This window comes from Poecilia reticulata, chromosome 12 (genome assembly GCF_904066995.2).
Source record: "Poecilia reticulata chromosome 12, P_reticulata-male-v2, whole genome shotgun sequence".
NCBI lineage: Eukaryota > Metazoa > Chordata > Actinopteri > Cyprinodontiformes > Poeciliidae > Poecilia > Poecilia reticulata.
The window spans coordinates 32039636-32066128 of record NC_088841.1 but is presented as its reverse complement, the minus strand read 5'-3'; the positions used below and the strand labels follow the sequence as shown (position 1 = coordinate 32066128).

General features: G+C 43.8%; 1 pseudogene across 1 annotated transcript in view; it reads left to right on the top strand.

The window, feature by feature from the left end:
• The window catches only part of LOC145554074 (transcription factor 4-like), a 99233-nt pseudogene that overhangs the window by 4596 nt on the left and 68144 nt on the right, over positions 1–26493 (top strand). Inside the window, exons 2-3 of the transcript XR_014090106.1 lie at positions 17711–17837; positions 19772–19821. The product of XR_014090106.1 is annotated as a transcription factor 4-like (transcript). The remainder of the gene's footprint in view (positions 1–17710; positions 17838–19771; positions 19822–26493) is intronic.

Here is a 26493-nt window from a genome sequence, read left to right as displayed (position 1 = left end):
GGGGAATGTATGCAGATGGACTTGAATTACGGGGTGCAAACAGCGTCAATAAGCTGCATCAGGCCGAGTTTTCATCACCTGCTCAGACCTCTGCAGGTGCAGCAGCAGCTTCCTCGCTCAGTCCTCCACGAGCTGAAATGGCCCTTTAAACACTCCAGAGGCTCTTCAAACGTGCTGACCTTTGACCCCAGATCTAATCTGTCGGGTTGAGAGACTGCGGAGTAATGGCTCTCCAACAGAACTTCACCACAAAGCTGCTGTTCAGCTCCAAACATGCCGTTTTTCACTCTGATAATCACATTTCTGTCATGTTTATTCACTGCAGAAAATCTGATTTTTTAAATAAAATTATTATAATTGTGAAATTATTTCTAATTCAGAGGAGTGGAAAACCTGAAAAGAAGTTATTTCAGCTCATTAATTTTAGTAGTTTTCTGTTTTAACAGGATGGAAAGCATAATAAAACATAATAGCTTTTACTTCTGGGAGACAAAGCAGCAAACATTGGGAAGAAAAAAAGTGCAAAAACTGTTAGTTACGGTAGCTGTGTTTCCACTGACCACATCATTTTTGAAAATAAATTTGTTGAATGGAAATACATTATTTTTGGAAAAACTCTTTTTTTGGAGTTTTTTTTGGCCGCATTGGTTTATTTCACAAAGATTTAATGGAAACTTCTTTTTTTTTTTTATTTGACATTTTACGAGTCACATGATCAACAACCGGATGTTACTGCTGACAGAAACCATGAAGAAGACAAAGACAGGAAGCAGTTGGAGGATCATAACTCTATGCGTTTTTAACAACTTCAACAAACAAATTGCATTTCCTATTTTATTAATTTATTTTTTACATTTATATTTGGGAATATTAACAGTTTAGCAGAGATCTGTAATGGAAACACAGTGAAGGGATTTTACTGAAAGGAGTTTAAAACTTTGACCTGTTTACGCCCGAGCTGCTAGGCTCTAAAGTCACACACTCCGTGTTTCGGCTGATTTGCAATTTTGTGGAAGTTTGTTCCAGATTTGCTGCGTTTGGTTGTCTGTTTTTCCATCAGTTTGATACTAAATAGAAACTTGAAATAGTTTTTTTGGCACTGTGGCCCCAATTTAGCTCCATACAGCCACTTTATTTGGTTGTTTTTTCCCTTTGAAACTAAAAAAGAACTAAAAGTAAAGAAAACCTGAAACCTGACCTCAAAATCAATTTTCAACTTCTTTTTCAGATTTCAATCTTTTTTTTTTGGAAGAAACGTTTTGGCCCTAGTTTAGCTCCATATATTAAAGTTATAACTGCTGTTTCCTTACAGTATGTGCACCAGCACAACTAAAGTTGTGTATGCAAAAAGAAAGAAACTTGAAATAATTTTTTTTGGAACTGTGGCCCCAATTTAGCTCCATACAGCCGCTGTATTTGGTTGTTTTTTTCGTTTTTTCTTTGAAACTAAACAAGAACTAAAAGAATAGAAACCTGATACCTGATCTAAAAAATCCATTTTGAACTTCTTTTTCTGATTTCAATCTTTTTTTTTTTTTTGGAAAGAAACGTTTTGGCCCTAGTTTAGCTCCATATATTAAAGTTATAACTGCTGTTTCCTTACAGTATGTGCACCAGCACAACTAAAGTTGTGTATGCAAAAAGAAAGAAACTTGAAATAATTTTTTTTGGAACTGTGGCCCCAATTTAGCTCCATACAGCCGCTGTATTTGGTTGTTTTTTTTCTTTTTTTCCTTTGAAACTAAAAAAGAACTAAAAGTAAAGAAAACCTGACCTCAAAATCAATTTTGAACTTCTTTTTCAGATTTCAATCTTTTTTTTTTTTTGGAAAGAAACGTTTTGGCCCTAGGTTAGCTCCATATATTAAAGTTATAACTGCTGTTTCCATACAGTATGTGCACCAGCACAACTACAGTCGTGTGTGCACGTTACTAGACAGTAATAGGAGTTTATTAGCGTCAGTAAAACCCAAAGTTTTGATTCATAAATCGGAGCGTTTTCCTCTCCAGCTGCTCTCCAGGTCCGAACGCTCGGCACTCCGATCCAGCTGCTCGCGCTCTCCAGAGACTCTCAGCCGTCATTTAGTCTCATCTGCCGGCCGCACAGATCGACTCGGCTTTATTTTGTTTTTGCCATCAATCACTAACACACCTTACTGCAGACGAACGCGTGCAGAACGCCTGAGCTGTGACAGCTGACGGTGTGTGTGTGTGTGTGTTGTGTGTGTGTGTGTGTGTGTGGGGGGGTGTGTGTGTGTGTGTGTGTGTGTGTGTGTGTGTGTGTGTGTGTGTTTTGTTATCCGGACCACCCAGAGGATTGTTTACTGTCTCCATGCTATGTGCAATTATTAAGCTGTTAGAGATACAGTCAGGGTGAAAACTCTACGGTATCTCATAAAATCATTATTTATTAAAGACGAAACCAAAGTGGAAGAGCTGAGTTTGGTTCTCGCTTCATCTGCTGGACAGATGGAGTCGGCGTGGAAAGTACAGAAAGTATCCTGATCCACTCGGTGAGGGTTTCCCTACCTGATGAAGAATCGGTTTGATTCGGGATAAAAATGCTCCTCCAGCTGCTGTGGCTCTGAGTCAAACTGTTCCCCTCCTGGCCTGTGGGGGCGCTGCACCAAGAACCACTGAAGGAAACGACGCAGAAACCTCTGAGAGCAACTTCCTGCTTCACCAGATGGAAACAAGATGGAGGATTTCTCCTGCTAGCGCTAGGCTAACACATTTGTTTTGGTTGTATTTACCCAGAATGCCCTGTGCTGTAGGCCACTTCCTGCTTTTGGAGCGGCCTCCGTTCACATATGCATTCAAACTGAACCAGAGTTCACTTCAACCGAACCCAGATGGAGGTTTAAACCAACTCCAGTCCACCTGAATAGAAAGTCTGGTTCTGTTGATGTGAACGCTAATCGACCTCTGACCTCTGGTCCTCCAAAACCTCGGTCTGGGTTTGGTTGAAGTGAACTCTGGTTCTGTTTGAATGCGTATGTGAACGTCAAGCGGACTGTAGACTGCTAAAAACGCAGAAAGGGGGCTATAGCGCCAGGCATTCTGGGTTACTACAACCAAAACTGTAGCGTTAGCCTAGCGCTAGCAGCAGAAACCCTCCAACCGCTAAAATCTGACGCCTCCATCTTGTTTCCATCTGGTGAAACAGGAAGCTGCTCTCAGTGTCTTCAGAGTTTTGTGTCGTTTCCTTCAGTGGTTCTTGGTGCAGCGCCCCCACAGGCCAGGAGGGGAACAGGTTGGTTTGACGCTGGCTGCTTTCCACTGAATTATGCAATTGGAATTACGAAAATACATTTGCTTGATGGAAACATGACGATTTAAAAGAAGTCAGCTGAAACTGCAACAAATATGGTGACTCATGTCCCCGATCAAATCGATATCTATTGGATTTTTTCAGATCGGGATGCGATGCGTTGCTTGTTGAGGTCTCTGCTCTGCTTCCTGCTGCCACACAGGTTTTGTTTAGGCCAGTATGCGGCGACGTTCTGGTTTAAGGTCAGCGATCTGGCTGCCTTGTGCGGCAGGCGGCTGGGTTTGCTCCAGAAGTTTCCTGTCAGGCATCACGAGGCGACGCGGGGAGCTCCTCTGTCAGCCGCTTTAACCCTCTCCTCTCTCTGATGTGTCGAACATCAAACGCTGCGCTGTCACACGTTACACACACACACCGCGCGCCAACAGCTGGTAACAGACACCGAACAGAGCTGAGCTGTCACATCCACACTGCAGAGCTGACACACACACACACACACACACCGGCAGATCGCACACACTCCTCACATCCAGCCTCCATCAGACGACGAAGAGTCAGCGGATATTTTCCTCTTCCTCCGGATTCTTATCTGTGACAGATTAAGGGACGACTCGGGACTTTTCTAAATTATTTCATTAAACGACGACGTTTGGCTCCGGTTATCTTCAAAAAGTATTCACACCCTGTCATCTTTTTCCGCCTGTTTATTAAAGTCGAGAAGAAAAAAAACAATATTATGACTAAAACTGAGAAGTGCGTCGTGCATTTCACCCCTAAATTACTAATGCTGGACCACTAAACACATGAAAAAACATGAAATACTTAGCTGAAACTAATGCTAAACTGCTACAATTATTTAATACAGAAGCTAAAGCCAATTTACTGAAATCAAAAATTACTTGGCTTAAGCTAATGCTAAACTGCAAAATGTATTTAAAAAATAATAGAAGCTAACACTAAACTGTTAACTTCTTTTAATTTCTTAAATATTTTTAATTCCAAACCACTTAAAACATGAAATACTTAGCTGAAGCTAATGCTAAACTGCCAGAAGTATTAAAAAAATAACAGAAGCTAATACCAAACTACTAATCGCATAAAAATAGAAGCTAACACCAAACTGTTAGTAAAAACAAAAGCTAACACCAAACTGCTAAACGCATAAAAACAGAAGCTAACACCAAACTGCTAAACGCATAAAACAGAAGCTAACACCAAACTGCTAACGCATAAAAACAGAAGCTAACACCAAACTGCTAAACGCATAAAAACAGAAGCTAATACCAAACTGCTAGTAAAAACAGAAGCTAACACCAAACTGCTAGTAAAAACAGAAGCTAACACCAAACTGCTAGTAAAAACAGAAGCTAACACCAAAACCGTTAAACTTATTCAGACATTACCAGAAGCTAATGCTATACACTTAAAAGTTTAAAAAAGATCTTTGCAAGCTGGACGGCTAACAAACTGCTCAGTTATCATTTATCTCTGGATCTGTTCGGCTTCTTCCATCTCATTTCTAACTGTTGTTTTAATACATATTTGTTTTCTACGCCTCTTCAGCTCCTTTCTCCTGATTCTGTCTTGCTCCGGTTTCCTTTCTCTCCTGTCATTCATCACGGTTTGCATCCTTCTGTTTTTTACCTTTCCGTCTCACCAAACACTCGGCTAATTGTTTTCTCCCTCCTGTCTTTAATATTTCCTCCTCCCTTCATCTTGAATTCCCCCACCTCATGCTTTCCATCCTTTTAATTGCATGTAGGACGCTGCCAGATACTGCGCGGTGTAATGTGCTGTCTGATTCCTCTCTAAGTGTTCGTAAACGATCACTATTTATTCGTCAAGCCAAGCGTTGAGCGCTAATTAAGGAGAAATGCTTTGAACTGCTCGCTGCCTGTGATTGGCTGTTCAGACGGAGGAAGACGTCCTGCTTTGAAGCTTCGCTCACGTCGGGGGATGAATCTGAGACGGTTTCATGGGGCTGAAAGTTTCAGATGTTGCTGGACGTGACGGACCAGAACTGAACCCAGATCCAGGGGAAACCAGTGGGAACCAGTGGGAAACTAGTGGAAACCAGTGGGAACCAGTGGAAACCAGTGGAAAGTGGAAACCAGTGGAAACCAGTGGGAACCAGTGGGAACCAGTGGAAACCAGTGGGAACCAGTGGAAACCAGTGGAAACCAGTGGAAACCAGTGGGAACCAGTGGAAACCAGTGGGAACCAGTGGAAACCAGTGGAAACCAGTGGAAACCAGTGGAAACCAGTGGAAACCAGTGGGAACCAGTGGAAACTAGTGGGAACCAGTGGGAAACTATGGAAACCAGTGGAAACCAGTGGGAACCAGTGGAAACAGTGGGAACCAGTGGGAACCAGTGGGAAACTAGTGGAAACCAGTGGAAACCAGTGGGAACCAGTGGGAAACTAGTGGAAACCAGTGGAAACCAGTGGGAACCAGTGGAAACCAGTGGGAACCAGTGGAAACCAGTGGAAACCAGTGGGAACCAGTGGGAAACTAGTGGAAACCAGTGGGAAACTAGTGGAAACCAGTGGGAACCAGTGGAAACCAGTGGGAACCAGTGGAAACCAGTGGGAACCAGTGGCAACCAGTGGGAACCAGTGGAAACCATTGGAAACCAGTGGGAACCATTGGAAACCAGTGGGAACCAGTGGGAAACTAGTGGAAACCAGTGGGAAACTAGTGGGAAACTAGTGGAAACCAGTGGGAAACAAGTGGGAACCAGTGGGAACCAGTGGAAACCAGTGGGAACCAGTGGAAACCAGTGGAAACCAGTGGGAACCAGTGGGAACCAGTGGAACCCAGTGGAAACCAGTGGGAACCAGTGGGAACCAGTGGAAACCAGTGGAAACCAGTGGAAACCAGTGGAAACCAGTGGGAACCAGTGGGAACCAGTGGAAACCAGTGGGAACCAGTGGAACCCAGTGGAAACCAGTGGGAACCAGTGGAAACCAGTGGAAACCAGTGGAAACCAGTGGGAACCAGTGGAAACCAGTGGAAACCAGTGGAACCCAGTGGGAACCAGTGGAAACCAGTGGAACCCAGTGGAAACCAGTGGGAACCAGTGGAACCCAGTGGAACCCAGTGGAAACCAGTGGGAAACCAGTGGAAACCAGTGGAAACCAGTGGGAACCAGTGGAACCCAGTGGAAACCAGTGGAAACCAGTGGGAACCAGTGGGAACCAGTGGGAACCAGTGGAAACCAGTGGGAACCAGTGGGAAACTAGTGGAAACCAGTGGAAACCAGTGGGAACCAGTGGAAACCAGTGGGAACCAGTGGAAACCAGTGGGAACCAGTGGGAAACTAGTGGAAACCAGTGGAAACCAGTGGGAACCAGTGGGAACCAGTGGGAAACTAGTGGAAACAAGTGGGAACCAGTGGAAACTGGGAACCAGTGGAAACCAGTGGAAACCAGTGGGAACCAGTGGGAAACTAGTGGAAACCAGTGGGAAACTAGTGGAAACCAGAGGAAACCAGTGGGAACCAGTGGGAACCAGTGGAAACCAGTGGGAACCAGTGGAAACCAGTGGGAACCAGTGGAAACCATTGGAAACCAGTGGGAACCATTGGAAACCAGTGGGAACCAGTGGGAAACTAGTGGAAACCAGTGGGAAACTAGTGGAAACCAGTGGAAACCAGTGGAACCAGTGGAAACTAGTGGAAACTAGTGAAACCAGTGGGAACCAGTGGAAACCAGTGGGAACCAGTGGAAACCAGTGGAAACCAGTGGGAACCAGTGGGAAACTAGTGGAAACCAGTGGGAAACTAGTGGAAACCAGAGGAAACCAGTGGGAACCAGTGGGAACCAGTGGAAACCAGTGGGAACCAGTGGAAACCAGTGGGAACCAGTGGAAACCATTGGAAACCAGTGGGAACCATTGGAAACCAGTGGGAACCAGTGGGAAACTAGTGGAAACCAGTGGGAAACTAGTGGGAAACTAGTGGAAACCAGTGGGAAACTAGTGGGAACCAGTGGGAACCAGTGGAAACCAGTGGAACCAGTGGAAACCAGTGGAAACCAGTGGGAACCAGTGGAAACCAGTGGGAACCAGTGGGAACCAGTGGAAACCAGTGGAAACCAGTGGGAAACCAGTGGAAAGTGGAAACCAGTGGGAACCAGTGGAAACCAGTGGAACAGTGGGAAACCAGTGGGAACCAGTGGAAACCAGTGGAAACCAGTGAAAACAAGTGGAAACCAGTGGAACCAGTGGAAACCAGTGGAACCAGTGGAAACAAGTGGAAACCAGTGGGAACCAGTGAAACACAGTGGGAACCAGTGGAAACCAGTGGAAACCAGTGGAAACAAGTGGAAACCAGTGGAAACCAGTGGAACCAGTGGAAACCAGTGGAACAAGTGGAAACAGTGGGAACCAGTTGGAAACCAGTGGGAAACCAGTGGAAACCAGTGGAACCAGTGGGAACCAGTGGAAACCAGTGGGAACCAGTGGAAACAGTGGAAACCAGTGGAACCAGTGGAAACCAGTGGAACAGTGGAACCAGTGGGAACCAGTGGGAACCAGTGGAAACCAGTGGAAACCAGTGCAAACCAGTGGAAACCAGTGGAAACAAGTGGAAACCAGTGGGAACCAGTGGAAACTAGTGGAAACTAGTGGAACCAGTGGAAACCAGTGGAAACCAGTGGAACCAGTGGAACCAGTGGGAACCAGTGGAAACCAGTGGAAACCAGTGCAACCAGTGGGAACCAGTGGAAACCAGTGGAAACCAGTGGGAACCAGTGGAACCAGTGGAAACAAGTGGAACCAGTGGAAACAAGTGGAAACCGTGGAAACAAGTGGAAACCAGTGGAAACCAGTGGAAACCAGTGGGAACCAGTGGAAACCAGTGGGAACCAGTGGGAACCAGTGGGAACCAGTGGAAACCAGTGGAACCAGTGGAAACCTGTGGGAACCAGTGAAACAAGTGGAAACCAGTGGGAACCAGTGGAAACCAGTGGAAACCAGTGGAAACAAGTGGAAACCAGTGAAACCAGTGGAAACAAGTGGAAACCAGTGGAACCAGTGGAAACCAGTGGAACCAGTGGAAACCAGTGGAAACCAGTGGAAACAAGTGGAAACCAGTGGAAACCAGTGGAACCAGTGGGAACCAGTGGAACCAGTGGGAACCAGTGGAAACCAGTGAAACCTGTGGGAACCAGTGAAAACAAGTGGAAACCAGTGGGAACCAGTGGAACCAGTGGAAACCAGTGGGAACCAGTGGGAACCAGTGGGAACCAGTGGAAACCAGTGGAAACCAGTGGACACCAGTGGAAACCAGTGGAACCAGTGGGAACCAGTGGAAACCTGTGGAACCAGTGAAACAAGTGGAACCAGTGGAACCCAGTGGAAACCAGTGGAACCCAGTGGAAACCAGTGGAAACCAGTGGAAACCAGTGGAAACCAGTGGAACCAGTGGGAACCAGTGGAAACCAGTGGGAACCAGTGGAACCCAGTGGAAACCAGTGGAAACCAGTGGAACCCAGTGGAAACCAGTGGGAACCAGTGGAACCCAGTGGAAACCAGTGGAAACCAGTGGAACCAGTGGAACCCAGTGGAAACCAGTGGGAACCAGTGGAACCCAGTGGAAACCAGTGGGAACCAGTGGAAACAAGTGGAACCAGTGGAAACAGTGGAAACCAGTGGGAACCAGTGGAAACCAGTGGGAACCAGTGGGAACCAGTGGAAACCAGTGGAAAACCAGTGCAAACCAGTGGAACCAGTGGAAACAGTGGAAACCAGTGGGAACCAGTGGAAACTAGTGGAAATAGTGGAAACCAGTGGAAACCAGTGGAAACCAGTGGAACCAGTGGGAACCAGTGGAAACCAGTGGAAACCAGTGCAAACCAGTGGAACCAGTGGAAACCAGTGGAAACCAGTGAGAACAAGTGGAAACCAGTGGAAACCAGTGGAACCCAGTGGAAACAAGTGGAACCCAGTGGAAACCAGTGGAAACCAGTGGAAACCAGTGGGAACCAGTGGAAACCAGTGGGAACCAGTGGGAACCAGTGGGAACCAGTGGAAACCAGTGGGAACCAGTGGAAACCAGTGGAACCCAGTGGAAACCAGTGGGAACCAGTAGAAACCAGTGGGAACCAGTGGAACCCAGTGGAAACCAGTGGAAACCAGTGGAAACCAGTGGAAACCAGTGGGAACCAGTGGAAACCAGTGGGAACCAGTGGAACCCAGTGGAACCCAGTGGAAACCAGTGGGAACCAGTGGAAACCAGTGGGAACCAGTGGAAACCAGTGGGAACCAGTGGAAACCAGTGGAAACCAGTGGAAACCAGTGGGAACCAGTGGAAACCAGGGGAAACCAGTGGAAACCAGTGGAAACCAGTGGAAACCAGTGGAAACCAGTGGAACCCAGTGGAAACCAGTGGAAACCAGTGGGAACCAGTGGAAACCAGTGGAAACCAGTGGGAACCAGTGGAACCCAGTGGAAACCAGTGGGAACCAGTGGAACCCAGTGGAAACCAGTGGGAACCAGTGGAAACCAGTGGAAACCAGTGGAAACCAGTGGGAACCAGTGGAAACCAGTGGAAACCAGTGGAACCCAGTGGAACCAGTGGGAACCAGTGGAAACCAGTCGAAACCAGTGGAAACAGTGGAAACCAGTGGAAACCAGTGGAACAAGTGGAAACCAGTGGGACCCAGTGGAAACCAGTGGAAACCAGTGGGAACCAGTGGAAACCAGTGGAAACCAGTGGAAAACAGTGGAACCAGTGGAAACCAGTGGAACCCAGTGGAAACCAGTGGGAACCAGTGGAACCCAGTGGAAACCAGTGGGAACCAGTGGAAACCAGTGGAACCCAGTGGAAACCAGTGGGAACCAGTGGAACAGTGGAACCCAGTGGAAACCAGTGGGAACCAGTGGAACCCAGTGGAACCAGTGCAAACCAATGGAATAGTGGAAACCAGTGGAAACCAGTGGAAACCAGTGGGAACCAGTGGAAACCAGTGGAAACCAGTGGAAACCAGTGGGAACCAGTGGGAACCAGTGCAAACCAATGGAACTAGTGGAAACCAGTGGAAACAGTGGAAACCAGTGGAACCAGTGGGAACCAGTGGAAACCAGTGGAACCAGTGGGAACCAGTGGAAACAAGTGGAAACCGGTGGAAACCAGTGGAAACCAGTGGGAACCAGTGGAAACCAGTGGAAACCAGTGGGAACCAGTGGAAACCAGTGGGAACCAGTGGAAACTAGTGGAAACCAGTGGAAACCAGTGGAAACCAGTGGGAAACCAGTGGAAACTAGTGGAAACCAGTGGAAACTAGTGGAAACTAGTGGAAACCAGTGGAAACCAGTGGAAACCAGTGGAACCAGTGAAACCAGTGGAACCAGTGGAACCAGTGGAAACCAGTGCAAACCAGTGGGAACCAGTGGAAACCAGTGGAAACAGTGGAAACCAGTGGGAACCAGTGGAAACCAGTGGAAACCAGTGGAACCAGTGGGTGGAAACAGTGGAAACCGGTGGAAACCAGTGGAAACCAGTGGAAACCAGTGGGAACCAGTGGAAACCAGTGGAAACTAGTGGAACCAGTGGATCTGGAAACCAGTGGGAAACCAGTGGGAAACCAGTGGGAAACTAGTGGAACCAGTGGAAACTAGTGGAAACCAGTGGGAAGCAGTGGGAAGCAGTGGAAACCAGTGGGAACCAGTGGAAACAAGTGGAACTAGTGGGAACCAGTGGAAACCAGTGGGAACCAGTGGAAACCAGTGGGAACCAGTGGGAACTAGTGGAAACCAGTGGGAACCAGTGGGAACCAGTGGAAACAAGTGGAAACCAGTGGGAACCAGTGGAAACCAGTGGAAACAGTGGGAACCAGTGGGAACAGTGAAACAGTGGAAACCGTGGAACCAGTGGAAACAGTGGGAACCAGTGGAAACCAGTGGAAACCAGTGGAAACCAGTGGAAACCAGTGGAACCCAGTGGAAACCAGTGGGAACCAGTGGAACCCAGTGGAAACCAGTGGGAACCAGTGGAAACCAGTGGAAACCAGTGGAATAGTGGAAACTAGTGGAAACCAGTGGAACCCAGTGGAACACAGTGGAAACCAGTGGAAGCCAGTGGAAACCAGTGGAAACCAGTGGAAACCAGTGGAAGCCAGTGGAAACCAGTGGAAACCAGTGGAAACCAGTGGAACCCAGTGGAAACCAGTGGGAACCAGTGGAACCCAGTGGAAACCAGTGGAAACCAGTGGAAACCAGTGGAACCCAGTGGAACCCAGTGGAAACCAGTGGAAACCAGTGGAACCCAGTGGAAACCAGTGGGAACCAGTGGAAACCAGTGGAACCCAGTGGAAACCAGTGGAACCCAGTGGAAACCAGTGGAAACCAGTGGAACCAGTGGAAATCATGGGAACCAGTGGAAACCAGTGGAAACCAGTGGAACCAGTGGAAACAAGTGGAAACCAGTGGAAACCAGTGGAAACCAGTGGAACCCAGTGGAAACCAGTGGGAACCAGTGGAACCCAGTGGAAACCAGTGGAACTAGTGGAAACCAGTGGGAACCAGTGGAAACCAGTGGGAACCAGTGGAAACCAGTGGGAACCAGTGGGAACCAGTGGAAACCAGTGGAAACCAGTGGGAACCAGTGGGAACCAGTGGGAACCAGTGGAAACCAGTGGAAACCAGTGGAAACCAGTGGGAACCAGTGGAAACCAGTGGAAACCAGTGGAAACCAGTGGGAACCAGTGGGAACCAGTGGAAACCAGTGGGAACCAGTGGAAACCAGTGGAAACCAGTGGAAACCAGTGGAAACCAGTGGAAACCAGTGGAAACCAGTGGGAACCAGTGGAAACCAGTGGGAACCAGTGGAAACCAGTGGGAACCAGTGGGAAACCAGTGGGAAACTAGTGGAAACCAGTGGGAACCAGTGGAAACCAGTGGAAACCAGTGGAAACCAGTGGGAACCAGTGGGAACCAGTGGGAACCAGTACTAGTGGAAACCAGTGGGAACCAGTGGAAACCAGTGGAAACCAGTGGGAACCAGTGGAAACAAGTGGAAACCGGTGGAAACCAGTGGAAACCAGTGGAACCAGTGGAACGAGTGGAAACCAGTGGAAACAGTGGAAACCAGTGGAAACCAGTGGAAACCAGTGGGAAACCAGTGGGAAACCAGTGGGAAACTAGTGGGAAACCAGTGGAACTAGTGGAAACCAGTGGGAAGCAGTGGGAAGCAGTGGAAACCAGTGGGAACCAGTGGAAACAAGTGGAAACCAGTGGAAACCAGTGGAAACCAGTGGGAACCAGTGGAAACCAGTGGGAACCAGTGGGAACCAGTGGAAACCAGTGGAAACCAGTGGAAACCGGTGGAAACCAGTGGGAACCAGTGGGAACCAGTGGAAACAAGTGGAAACCAGAGGGAACCAGTGGAACCAGTGGAAACCAGTGGAAACCAGTGGGAACCAGTGGAAACAAGTGGAAACCGGTGGAAACCAGTGGAAACCAGTGGAAACCAGTGGAACCAGTGGAAACCAGTGGAAACCAGTGGGAACCAGTGGAAACCAGTAGAAACCAGTGGGAACCAGTGGTAACCAGTGGAAACCAGTGGGAACCAGTGGAAACCAGTGGAAACCAGTGGGAACCAGTGGGAACCAGTGGAAACCAGTGGAAACCAGTGGGAACCAGTGGAAACCAGTGGAAACTGATGAACTGATGGATGGATGAACTGATGGATGGATGAACTGATGGATGGATGAACTGATGGATGGATGAACTGATGGATGGATGAACTGATGAATGGATGAACTGATGGATGGATGAACTGATGGATGGATGAACTGATGAATGGATGGATGAACTGATGGATGGATGAACTGATGGATGAACTGATGGATGGATGAACTGATGGATGGATGGATGAACTGATGGATGGATGAACTGATGGATGGATGGATGAACTGATGGATGGATGAACTGATGGATGAACTGATGGATGGATGAACTGATGGATGGATGGATGAACTGATGGATGGATGAACTGATGGATGAATGGATGAACTGATGAATGGATGAACTGATGGATGGATGGATGGATGGATGAACTGATGGATGGATGAACTGATGGATGGATGGATGAACTGATGGATGGATGGATGAACTGATGGATGGATGAACTGATGGATGGATGGATGAACTGATGGATGGATGAACTGATGGATGGATGAATGGATGAACTGACAGACGTTCACTTGATGCCAATATAAGCTGTTGCTGCTCTGTTCACTATTGATTATTGATTTTGGTTGAACTGTTTGCATCCGACCCGCTGGACCAACAGGAAGCGACCCTGTCGGGTTCCAGCTCTCTGATTGGCCAACCAGCCTCAGCCAGAACCAATCACATCCCTCGGCTCGTTGAGCTTCCCATCCGTCGTTCCGCTGCCACTGAAGCCCGTTGCCGCTGCCGACCGGGTCCCAGCTGCGCACACAGACCATAATAACCAAGACGGATCACCAGGGAGCGCGGCGGGGACGCGCCGCGGCGCGCACACAACCACCGGCTCGCGTGACGCACAAATAAAACGCGGGCCGACGCGAACGCAGCCGTCCTCCATGACGGATGGCTGCACGAGAAACCAGCCGAGACGAAGAAGCCGCTGAGGTTTTCTGGTCAATAAAGGATTTTAATTCAGAAAAACTTTGGAGAAAAACGTAAAAAATGGGGAAATACTTTAATTCGCGTAGCGCTAGCTTAGCTAGCAGCTAACAGTCGCGCCGGTGAATACCCGGAAGCGTCTTCTCATCCTGATATTTACTGATCTGGACGCTGTAAAACTGTAACATACAAAAGTAGCTCCTTAAATTAAAGTTATGGTTGTAAACGGACATTAGCATGAATGCATTAGCTTGATGCGCGACAAAAATATTCAAAATTTCATTTTTTATGAAAAAGAGATCAATTAGATGAATGTGCTGACATATTTTCAACCTTAAATTATAGTTTTTTTTATTTATTTTTTTCCTTTTGCTGTTGGACACTTTTCAAAAGGCCGCCATTGTTGAAACGGAGAATATGTTTGCAATAAAATCAGCAGCACTTGTTGTCGGTGGTGAGCACAGCTAATCAAAACGTTAGCTTTCTAAACTGCTAAATTCACAGAAACTAGCATAAAACATGAAATATGTAACTGAAGCTAATGCTACGCGGCTACATGCATTTAAAAACCAACAGAAGCTAATGCTAATCGGCTGAAAACAAAATGCAAAACTGAATCTAATGCTAAGCTTCTGAAGTTATCTAAAAAAAATAATTACTGGAAGCTAATGCTAAACCACTTAAAACATTTAAAGCTAACGCTAAACTGCTAAATTACAGGATGCTAACGAGCGAGAACCAATTTCAGCATTTCAAGCCGACCTGTTTTTATAAAAAATAAACATGTAAACCTGGACTCTGAAATGCTCCAGCTTCGTTAGCTTCCAGCAGAACTCCACGTTTATGTTTGTGATGGTAGGACAGGCGTTTTTTTTACTAGGATTTTTCTAGCACAAATATTTGTAGGACATTTGAAAAAAGACAAAAACAACTTGCAGCTAAGTTTTCAGCAAAGTTATTTTGGTTCGTTTCACAACAATAATTTCTTGAAATTGACAAAAAAAAAAACATAAAAATGTATCTTATAAAACAATATTGACGAATTATTGGTGTAAAAAAAAACTCCTAAGTTAAGATTCAGCGTTTTTGCAGTGTGCTACAAACATCGGTAACGACTGTCTCACAGATCATGATGCAGCCTCCACCGTGCTCAAACTGCAGCTGGCTAACAGTCCAATGGAACCAGATGCGGCGTCGTCCTCCTGCCTCGGCGACCCCGTCTGGTTGCCGTGGAGACCTGGCTTGACGCTCGGGGTTTTTCTGCAGGAGAAAAGAAAGAGAGAGAGAAAGAAAAGACGCGAGCACAATCACTGAGACGCTTTTTGTTTCAGTGGGAACCTCGTTTTAGCCCCGCCGTCGGGGACGCAGCCTGACTGAGCGCCTTTGTGTCTGGCTGACTTTATTTAAGACAAGGGCCCTTTTGTTTTAGGGCCCCGGGGCCCGAGGGCGGCCCTGTAATTGGCCTACTCAGGCCCTGCTTAGCATGAGAAAAGTCTGCGCTAACTAACTTTTTTGTTTTCACACGGAGCGGGTTCGCCGAGGAGAATCCGGATCGGGAGGAGAGAGAGAGAAAGAAGAAAACGCCCTCCCTCCTCTAAACACACTCCTCCGCCTGAAAACACACCGCACGCTAATTACTTAATGAGGATCTGGGGGGGGAGGGGGGAGGAGGAGGAGGAGGAGGAGGAGGAGGAGGAGGAGGAGGAGGAGGAGGAGGAGGAGGAGGAGGAGGAGGAGAGAGAGGAGAGAGGAGGAGGAGGGAGGAGGAGGAGAGAGAGGAGAGGAGGAGGAGGAGGCCTTCTTCTTCTCTTCACCTCCAACAAACTTTCTGTTTCCACTTTGAATGGAAACAGGAACCGTGTGTGTGTGTGTGTGTGTGTGTGTGTGTGTGTGAGTCGGTTTGAGTCGGGAACGTCATGGTTCTGCTGATTCCAGGTCCGGTTCTGCCTCGTTTCTCTGGGTTTCTGGGTTTGGTTCTGCTCCGGTCCTGATATTCACAGCAGATGTACGAGCTAGAAGGAGCCTTAACCTGCTGCAGGTTCTTACTCGAATGTTTAGTCCAGTTTGATTCAGAGTCTGTAATTAATTAATTAAAATTAAATTAAACTGAAAATCTTATGTGGTACTTTTTTTTTTAGTGCATTTGAAATAATTGTTTTTTTTTTTATTTTAGATTTTGCCAGTAGAATTATTACTTTTTACATCATTTTTAAGAAATTATTTACTGAAAAGAAGCTCAAATTTCTTCTTTTTGTCTTATTTTAAGTGTATTAAGATATTTAATAAAATAAAACTATTTGGTCAGATTTTGTGTTTTTGCAGTTCGTTTACAAAATAAGGATTCATAAAAACGAATAAATTAATGAAATAAAGTTCCAGGAAGTCCTGATCATTCATGGAGCTTCTTTACAAATGTGGACGCCGACGTTAGCATTAGCTGCTACCTGCTTAGCATTCACATGCTAATTTAGGCTATCGTAGCTTCACTGATAGGCTAACGTTATTAAATAGTCAAAACTAAAACTTCACAGTCCTGATCCTGGTATCTTATGGTTTTATTTATGTTGATAAATGTTGTAAATGTTTAGTTTTTAAAGCTACTTGCCTTTCCTGGAGTGTATGGCAAACCCATTCGTCATTTAATTTGAAAAGTAGCTCAAAGTCAGTGAGAACATTTTTCTGTCCAGATATTTTGGTTTGACTCTGAAGACTCAGCAGTAAAATTAGGACACGGATCAATCGATCAATCAATCAATCAATCAATCAATCAATCGATTTTATTAATATATCGCATTATTTCATCCAGGCAGTTCTAAATGCTTCACATCATAAAAACATAAAGTAGATGTATGGGGAGATGAAACAGTGTTGCAACCGCTACACAAGGTGGTGGTAGCATCATGCTGTGGGACTGTTGTTGCACAGTTTTAACTCTTTACTGTTTAAATCTATTTATATTCAAAAAATACATTTAAAAAGCCTAAAAGTGGATATCAAAGTGTCCAAATGAGGTAGTTATAACTCCGACCACTAGATGGTGACGAAGAGCTTCCAGTTAAATTATTACTGTGTGTAAAATATGCATCATTAGGCATTAATGGGATGCAGCATGACTTTGTGGTGGTTTGATGACAAATTTGCTTTGTCAAAAGTCTGGAAGGACATCCGAACTTTAAGAATAGGGTCCAAAATGTGGCGCGGGGGCCATTTGAAGGCCTTGAAGTGATTCTCACAGCGGTCCAAGTGATGCTAAGAGACGTTTAGCTGAAAAATATGGAGGGATGTTTGGGTATAGTTGTGATTTCAGTGTTTATAATGATACATTCAACCTTCCAGTTCTAGTTTTGCTGTGTTTTAGATAAATAAGTCAAAACTAGACGGATGTGGAAAGTTTTGTTCTTAATAAAAACTTTATAAAGTAGAAATTCTTGGTTTGTTAATCCAGAAGAAATTATTGAATCAGAAGCTGAGACGTTGTTCGTAGCAGCGATCTGAAGTAAACCAACAATCATTTGTTCATATCTGATGATAAACACATCTGACTCATTGTGCTTGGGTACGGAATACCTAGAGTGACAAAAATGTGAATGTAAAGTTTGTTATTAACGGGCAAACTGTCGTTTTCCAGGCTGAATAACCTTGAAAATGAGATTCCTGGTTTTAGTTTGCTGGTGTAGAAGTTTAGTGAAGAGTTCGACTCACAGATCTGAAATTTATTTAATTCAATTTAGCTAAATAATGCTAACATAATTAGCATAACGGTGCTAATGAGTCTGTCCCTGCGGTTCTGTTGTGTTTTCGGTCGGCCCGCCTCTCTCCTGCCCCCTGCAGGCGGTTCTGGGCGGCGAGCTGGCGATGGGCAGCCCCAGCGCGGCGTCGCCCACCAAGCCGGCGGGTCAGTACTACCAGCACTACGGGTCCAACCCGCGCAGGAGAGCGCTGCACATGGACGCCATGGGTGAGGCTCCAGCTCCTTTAAAGCTTTTTCCACGTGAAAAACGTTTTTCATGTTGCTTTTCTCTGAAGCATGACAGAGGTTTTCAACATGAGGTCCTCGGCCCCGATGTGGGACGTGAGGCTTCTGATTAATGACGGGCTCGTTAACATGAATCCAACAGGTTGAAAATTGAAGTTTTTCAGTCGGAAATCTCAAAATTATGCTAAAAAATTAGCAGTTTATAAAAAAATATACATTAAATCTCTATTATCTAGTTTTATAATGATAAAAACTGTTTTGTTTTTTGCTTTATTTAACAATAGAATGTTTTTATTATTATTAACTTAAAGCTATTTTATATGATATCTACATAAAATCTTTGATTTTTTTTTGCCCAGTTTTATTAAATTTATTGTTTCCAGTGAAGTCGGTGTTGATTTTAATTGAATAAAATGTTAATTACACATTAATTAAACAAGCATAGCTTCCATGTTGGGCTGCAGGTCAAACTGTGTTTGTATTATTTTATAAAACATGTTTCCTGTTGGAAACGTGTCGCCGTCCTCGACTGTGATGTAAGTTTCTGCGGCCAATCGGTGAGCGGCGAGTGTTTGGCTGAAACGTTTGATCCGATCGCTTTAAAAACAGGACACGACCAAAACCTTGGGGGCTTTCAGCCTTCAGACGACACACACACACACACACACACACACACACACACACACACACACACACACACACACACACACACACACACACACACACACACTCCAGTAGAGGATGCAGCTAATTTTCCCATCACAGCCTCACCTTCTAAATTAATAGGAGCGTCTCCTTGAGAGAAACATTGAACACCAATATAAATATTCCAGGAGCTGCTCTCTCTATTTCCTGCCTGTTTTTCTTGCTCTCTCTATTTCCTGCCTGTTTTCTTGCTCTCTCTATTTCCTGCCTGTTTTTCTTGCTCTCTCTATTTCCGGCCTCTTTTTCTTGCTCTCTCTATTTCATGGCTGTTTTTCTTGCTCTCTCTATTTCCTGACTGTTTTCTTGCTCTCTCTATTTCCTGCCTCTTTTTCTTGCTCTCTCTATTTCATGGCTGTTTTTCTTGCTCTCTCTATTTCCTGCCTGTTTTTCTTGCTCTCTCTATTTCCTGCCTGTTTTTCTTGCTCTCTCTATTTCCGGCCTCTTTTTCTTGCTCTCTCTATTTCATGGCTGTTTTTCTTGCTCTCTCTATTTCCTGACTGTTTTTCTTGCTCTCTCTATTTCCTGCCTCTTTTTCTTGCTCTCTCTATTTCATGGCTGTTTTTCTTGCTCTCTCTATTTCCTGCCTGTTTTTCTTGCTCTCTCTATTTCCGGCCTCTTTTTCTTGCTCTCTCTATTCATGGCTGTTTTTCTTGCTCTCTCTATTTCCTGACTGTTTTTCTTGCTCTCTCTATTTCCTGCCTCTTTTTCTTGCTCTCTCTATTTCATGGCTGTTTTCTTGCTCTCTCTATTTCCTGCCTGTTTCTCTTGCTCTCTCTATTTCCTGCCTGTTTTTCTTGCTCTCTCTATTTCCTGCCTGTTTTCTTGCTCTCTCTATTTCCGGCCTCTTTTTCTTGCTCTCTCTATTTCATGGCTGTTTTTCTTGCTCTCTCTATTTCCTGACTGTTTTTCTTGCTCTCTCTATTTCCTGCCTCTTTTTCTTGCTCTCTCTATTTCATGGCTGTTTTTCTTGCTCTCTCTATTTCCTGCCTGTTTTTCTTGCTCTCTCTATTTCATGGCTGTTTTTCTTGCTCTCTCTATTTCCTGCCTGTTTTTCTTGCTCTCTCTATTTCCTGCCTGTTTTCCTTGCTCTCTCTATTTCCTGCCTGTTTTTTGCTCTCTCTATTTCCTGCCTCCTCCTGCTCCTGTGGACAGGAAGTGGAATCGCCTCCTAAACTCACCTTTTATTTATTTTTTCTCTCTCTCTCTTGCAGACGTCCAAACAAAGAAAGTGCGGAAGGTCCCTCCCGGCTTGCCGTCCTCAGTAAGTGATGCTGGTTTATGGTGAATAAAAAGTGCTGATGTTTCCTTTCATTTGTGGGGCTAAAGGATGTCACTGCTGGGCTTCCGTATGGACAAAGTGATGATGATTCTGTGGTTTTAAGGCTGTTGTTGAATGTTGACCTGCAGTTTGTTTATTGTTGTTTAAAATGTTTGATTATAGTTTTATTTATTAGAGTATATTTGTAGTTTTTTTGTAATTAATTTCAAGTTTCACAAGTTAAACACAAATTATTTTGTTTTAAAGTAAAAATATTTTAGTTTCTACATCTAATTTTTATACTTTTACAGTTTTTAAAGTTTTCTGAAACAGTTTTAAAAGTTGTTGAAAAGTTTCTCTTTACTTTATTTTTGGTTAAATTGTTCATTTTTGTGGCCAAATTGAAAAATATTAATAGTTTTTATAGTGTTTATTTTACGTTTTACAGCTTAAATATATTTACACTTTTTTTTTTTACGTAATTTTATTTAAAAGTTTTGTTTAAAATTTTTACTGGCATGTTTGTGTTTAGATTTTACGCTTTTTAAAAATTTTTAAAGTTTTTGAAGATTTTCATTTTTAAATGTTAAATTTTTAATTTTTACGCTCCGTGTTTTTTTGTGCTTCTCGTTAAAGTTTTTTTTAATAGATTTTATTGTTTTAACGATATTGACAGTCAATAATTTAAAAAAATATTTCAACATTCTTTTTATTTTATTTTTTTACATATTTTACAGTTTTTATAGCTTCCAATTATAACGATTGTTATATTTTATTACACTTATTGAATTAGTTTTACAGTGAAAAGTCGTCAACATTTACAACTATTTTAACTTTTTTAATTTTTTTCATATCTTAGTTATTAAAATCAGGTTTTTCTTACAGTTTTTAGTTTTTACAGTGTTCACCCGTCTTTCCAGTCGTATTTCGTCATGTTTGAATCGTTCTGAACTCGGCCGGTTTTATCGGACCTCTGTGTTTAAACATCGATGCTGCTGCTGCATCTGGGCTCCATGTTGCTGCTAAACTCGTTAGCGATGGCTGGATATGCAGCAGGAGCCCGTTTTGCCCTTCCGTCCTTCGGCGGAGGAAAGAGCGAAGGGCAGCAGGAGAGGATGAGTGTGAGGATCTGAAGAGGTCGGTAAATCCTGAAGGAAGCGTTTCTGCTGTTCCACTGGACGATCTGCAGGAAGGTCTTCTCTTCCTGGTTCTGGTTCTGGTTCTGCAGCGTCTTCCTGGTGGCCAACAGTTTGGCTGTCGACGGCGTTCTGGGTCGCCGTCGTCGCGCGGCTTCCCGCCGGTTTGCTGTGCAGCGTTTTAGCTGGTTCTGAAGAGCCACCGGTTCTGGCTTCATAGTCGCTGCTCTGTTTTCTGTGGTTTCTCTTTAAGAAGAAGAGCTGCTGACTTTCTGAACCACTAAAACACAAACATCCAGAGACGACCAGCAGCTGCTGCAGCTGCTTCTGTCTGGAATTACAGCAAATGTCAAAACTTTGTGACTCGACTCTAAAATCCTGATTATTTCTGTTTAAGAAACGGATGAAATCCTGGAGGGACTGAATAAACATCTGATATTACTCCATAATATCCACCAGCAGGGGGCGCCACGAGCTACAAATGTAGCTACGCTAACTCCAATCATAAGTATTGATTCTGCTAACACTGAAACACTAAATCAGAACGGTAGTTATTTGACGCTAGCGCTACAGCGATATAGCAACTTGGTATTTAGTGGAAGCTAGTGCTAAAGCGCTATATTAGCATGGTATTTAGTGGACGCTAGTGCTAAAGCGCTATATTAGCATGGTATTTAGTGGAAGCTAGTGCTAAAGCGCTATTAGCATGGTATTTAGTGGACGCTAGTGCTAAAGCGCTATATTAGCATGGTATTCAGTGGAAGCTAGTGCTAAAGCGCTGTATTAGCATGGTATTCAGTGGAAGCTAGTGCTAAAGTGCTGTATTAGCATGGTATTTAGTGGACGCTAGTGCTAAAGCGCTATATTAGCATGGTATTCAGTGGAAGCTAGTGCTAAAGCGCTATATTAGCATGATATTTAGTGGAAATTCAGCTCAAAAGCTGCATTTCTGAGTCTTTGTGTTTTTGCCTCCAGTCTGCAGTGAATCTCAGTGTGTAAATCTATGTAAGCTAACAATAATTTTAGGTTTTAAGTGTTTATATCTCACACTCTGTTGCTAATTTGACATGTTCTCCACTTTAACATTCCTGCTACTTGTGTATGAACACCAAGGAGGCCAAAAAGATCCAAAATTTGACTTGTAGTAAAGCAACAAACAAGCAAAATCATTAAAATAAACGATGGCAGGTTGAAAACCCACAGACTAGCTCGTGACGTTGCAGATGTTAATCAAATGCAGCTCTAACCAGCTGGTTTTAGTCTTGGTTTAACGGATCTCGGTGTCTCGGCTGTTTTTCAGTTTTCCAGAAGTTTGTTCCAGATTCGTGCAGCATAGCAGCTGAATGCTGCTTCTCCATGTTGGGTTCTGGTTCTGGAGATGCAGAGAAGAACCAGAACCAGAATGCCTGGGAGGTCTGGAAGGTTACTATGACAACGACAGCAGATCTGGCATTGTACTCATTGTTAGCACGGCTGTATATCAGGAAGTAAATATATTTACTGCTATTGTTAGCAATATAATATACTCACTGTTAGCAATTTAGTGTAGTTACCATAAGCTACCTAGCATGCTTTACTTTTTGCTACTATGACAACGACAGCAGATCTGGCATTGTACTCATTGTTAGCATGGCTGCATATTAGCCAAACTAAATGCTAGCAGTACATTATATTCACTGTTAGCAATCTAATGCAGTAACTTCGTCGCTGTAATGTTTGTAGCTAGCAAGTTAGCTAACTGTTAGCTACCAGCTATACTAATTGAACCCAGTAGTAGCATATTCCCTGTTAGCCATTAGCTGTTAATTACCGGCATGCTAACTGTTAGCTACTAACTGTGCGAACTGTGTTGTGTATTGCTTACCGTTACTGTTAGCATCCGCGGTGCTAGCTGTTAGCAGCTGTCGGAACTTTATTCTGATTAGATGATGGTTTAAGTCGCTTGTTGTGTTTTAGGTCTGTGTCCTTTCAGCCTCTCTCTCGTGTCTCAGTGACTCTTCGTCCCTCTGTTTTCTGGTTAGCATGAGGAAAATTGACTAAATTTGCAGCTTCCGTCGTGTTTTGGACGATTATATTTGGCTAGCAGGTTTTTATTGGGCTGAACCAGATTCTCTCTGTGATTTTTGACGTCCTGCAGAAGTTTCACAGCCTCGTGTTGTCGTTGTTTACGGGTTAGGTAACGTCTCCTTTGTGCCGAAACTCCCCCTCTCTCTGCTTCCAGGCGCATTGAGGGAACAGAAACAGACATTTTCTCTGCACATCTTCTCCATTTGCATGATTACACACAAGTGTTATTTAAGTTGTTTTCCTCGTTGTTGAGTTGCCCTCCCATATGCTCCATTTACGGAGGGGGGAAAAAAAAAACAACCTCTTGTCTGTTTTCTCTCATCTCTGTTTCACATCAACCGCAGACAAAATGGCTGTTTTCTTTTAATGGATTCATTTCTGTCTCTCTTTTTTCTCCCTGCGCTGCAAGTTTGTTGTTGTTTCTCAAATTTAGTTTGCTGAGCTGATGATTTACTTGAGAAACAATTAGACGTCACTTGAGAGGAGAGCGTGGGACGTCGTTGTAATCAAAAGAAAATTAGGCATCAGTCGCTAACATTAGCAGGTTGCGGAGTGTTTCTTTGTTTTGTTTTTTTTTTCCTTTAGATATCGTTGTTTTGGTTAATTTGTTGTAAAGTCTGCGGCTTTTCCTCTGAGCTTTGCTAACGACGGAGGAAATCCAGATAAATATATGGGAGAAATGAAGCCATTAAAGAGATTATCGGCATCAATTGGCCTCCTTAATTTGTTCATTTTGCTACAGGAATAATGTGGAATCACTGCAGGTTTTTATAAAATGTGGTTTTTAATCAGGAATAAATAAACACAAAGAACAAACAATAAAATCCATGTGAATAAATGAGAATTTAAATTTTTAAATTCTCAATTTTACGTCTAAAATCAGGAAAATAAATTAAATTATGTTTAAAAAAAGACTCAAGTGCTTTTTGTCTGATTTGTTTATCTTATCTTTATCTTATCTTTATCTTATCTTATCTTATTATTATTACAAAATAATTTTTTTTGTCATTTAGTCCAAAAATCAATAAATCAGAACAAACAAATATAAAATAATAAGATTAAAATAAAATCAAACGTTTGGTTTTTGTCTGATTTTTACATTTTATTCAGTTTCCACATTTATTCTGTTAATAAGAAAAAAAGATTTGAGTCTCTTTCCATTAAAACTCTTAACTATGTTTGTTATTTATTAGTTAAATCAGGAAGAAAAAAGTCGGTTTTTCAGTAAAAGTATAAAAAACGACAACTGTATGATGTAATTAAGTAAAATTAAAAAAAAAATTATTACTTTAATCAGGATAAAAGGGGATAAAAACAAAAAGTTTGCTCGAGTTGCATTTGGGCGGCCGAACAAAATGACTCTGAGGGCCACAAACGGCCCACGCGCCTCAGTTTGAACGTTAATATTCTTGTGTTTGTTTTTGTATTGAATGAATGAGTTTTGATCTCAGCAGGTTGTGAACCTTTCAGTTTCCTCTCTGCTGTGGCGGAAACGTTTCCGTCTGACCAGAGCCGCGTCCGTCCGTCCGTCTCCGAGCGGCCACTTCCTGGCCCGGCGCCTCCTGCCTCCCTCCGCGCCTCCGCTGTGGTTTTGTTTAAAGTCGACGGCGTTAATTAAATGAATCCGGGTTTTGCAGAAGAGGCGCAGTGGGCGGATCGGTGAGCCGCACTGCCCCCTGCAGGCTCCGGTCTGAGCTGCGGTCCGGTCCGGTTCCTCCCAGCTGGACCTGAGGTCCGGATCGCCGCGGCCGGGTCCAAACAGGAAGAGGAAGTTGGAGCAGCTTATTGTCTGACTTCCTGTTGTTTTAGAGAGAAAAAATAAAACATTTATTGAGTTTGGAAAGAAACGTGATTTAAATGAAACACTGTAAAACATTAATTGATTTAATTAAGTAATAACTGCAGCCTAAAGGTAAAAATACGATTTATTTCGAATTCACATTTAACCCTTTTTATATTAAATATTTATTCTCCTATTTAATTTTAGTCAAATAAAATTCATACAATTAATTCGGGATAAATTCTTGAAATTTAAATTTAATTATTTGATGTAATTCTCTAATGAAAATGTTTAAAAATAAAACAATTATTACAATTTAAAACTGAAATTATGAAATACTAACTTTTACAATTCCAGTTTATTTAAATGACTTAAAAATTAAAAAAATCTGATTAAAATGTAATAATTAAAATAAAGTCTAAAAAAAATACATATGCAGTTTAAAACATTAAAAATTAATAATTTCGACTTAAACAACATTTTGTAATTTTGTCTCGTTTTTTCTAATCAGATATAAATTAAATGTCGGAGTAAAAATCCTTCTGGACCCGGTTCCGTCCGTCGCGCTGCTGCCCGGACCGCGATGCTCCGCGGCCTGCCGGCCTGCCGGCCTCGGCGCGGACAGAACCGGGTCCATATCCAGCATTAACTACTGACGGTGTGAATCGTCGTCGCGGTTCTGCTGGTGCCGATTCCTCAGCAGGTTTCTGGGTCCAGACGAACCTGGACGTGGAGCGAGGAGCTTCTGCAGGCCGAGAGGAGGAGAGAGTTCAGCCAGGAATGACCTCATGCTTCACACACACACACACACACACACACGCGCGCGCAGCCGGACAGCTGTGTTTTCTGCTCTGACTCATATCTCATAAAAAGCCCCTGAAGTTGATCAGAAACATGAAAACTTCAGCAGGTGAAGGAAGAAACGTTTCCTTGGCTTCATCCCCAAAATGCCCCGCGCCGCAACGCCACAGCCGCCATTTTGTGTCAGATGGGAAGCTAATTGAATTACAAGGCGTCCGTTTGTGTGTGTGAATGATTTCTGTGTGTGCGCGCTCTCTCTCTCTCTCTTTCTCTCTCTCTCTCTCTCTCTCTCTATCTCTCTCTCTCTATCTCTCTTTCTCTCTCTCTCTCTCTCTCTCTCTCTCTCTCTCTCTCTTTCTCTCTCTCTTTCTCTTTCTCTCTCGCTCTCTCTCTCTCTCTCTATCTCTTTCTCTCTCTCTCTCTCTCTTTCTCTCTCTCTTTCTCTCTATATCTCTTTCTCTATATCTCTTTCTCTCTCTCGCTCTCCCTCTTTCTCTCTCTCGCTCTCTTTCTCTCGCTCTCTCTCTCTCTTTCTTTCTCTCTCTCTTTATTTCTCTCTCTCTTTCTTTCTCTCTCTCTCTATCTCTTAATTTAATTAATGTTCTGATTTTATTTAGTTTCTGATAAATTTGTTTTCTAGCTCTAATCCTGACTTACAGCATTCATCTCTCTGTTAGCTTTGCTAACGTTTTGGGCCATGCTAGCTGAAAAAAACGTATGAAACCGCAGTGAACTTTGACCTGAATGGTGCTAGATTTTAACATTTTGTTCTGGCTTCGTCTTGTTATCTTTTGTGCTACGTTAGCTGAAACCGTTTGAAACAGCAATTATTTCTGTTCCAAATTATGTTACTTAATATCTACAGATAAATCAGGATTATATCTGTAAAAT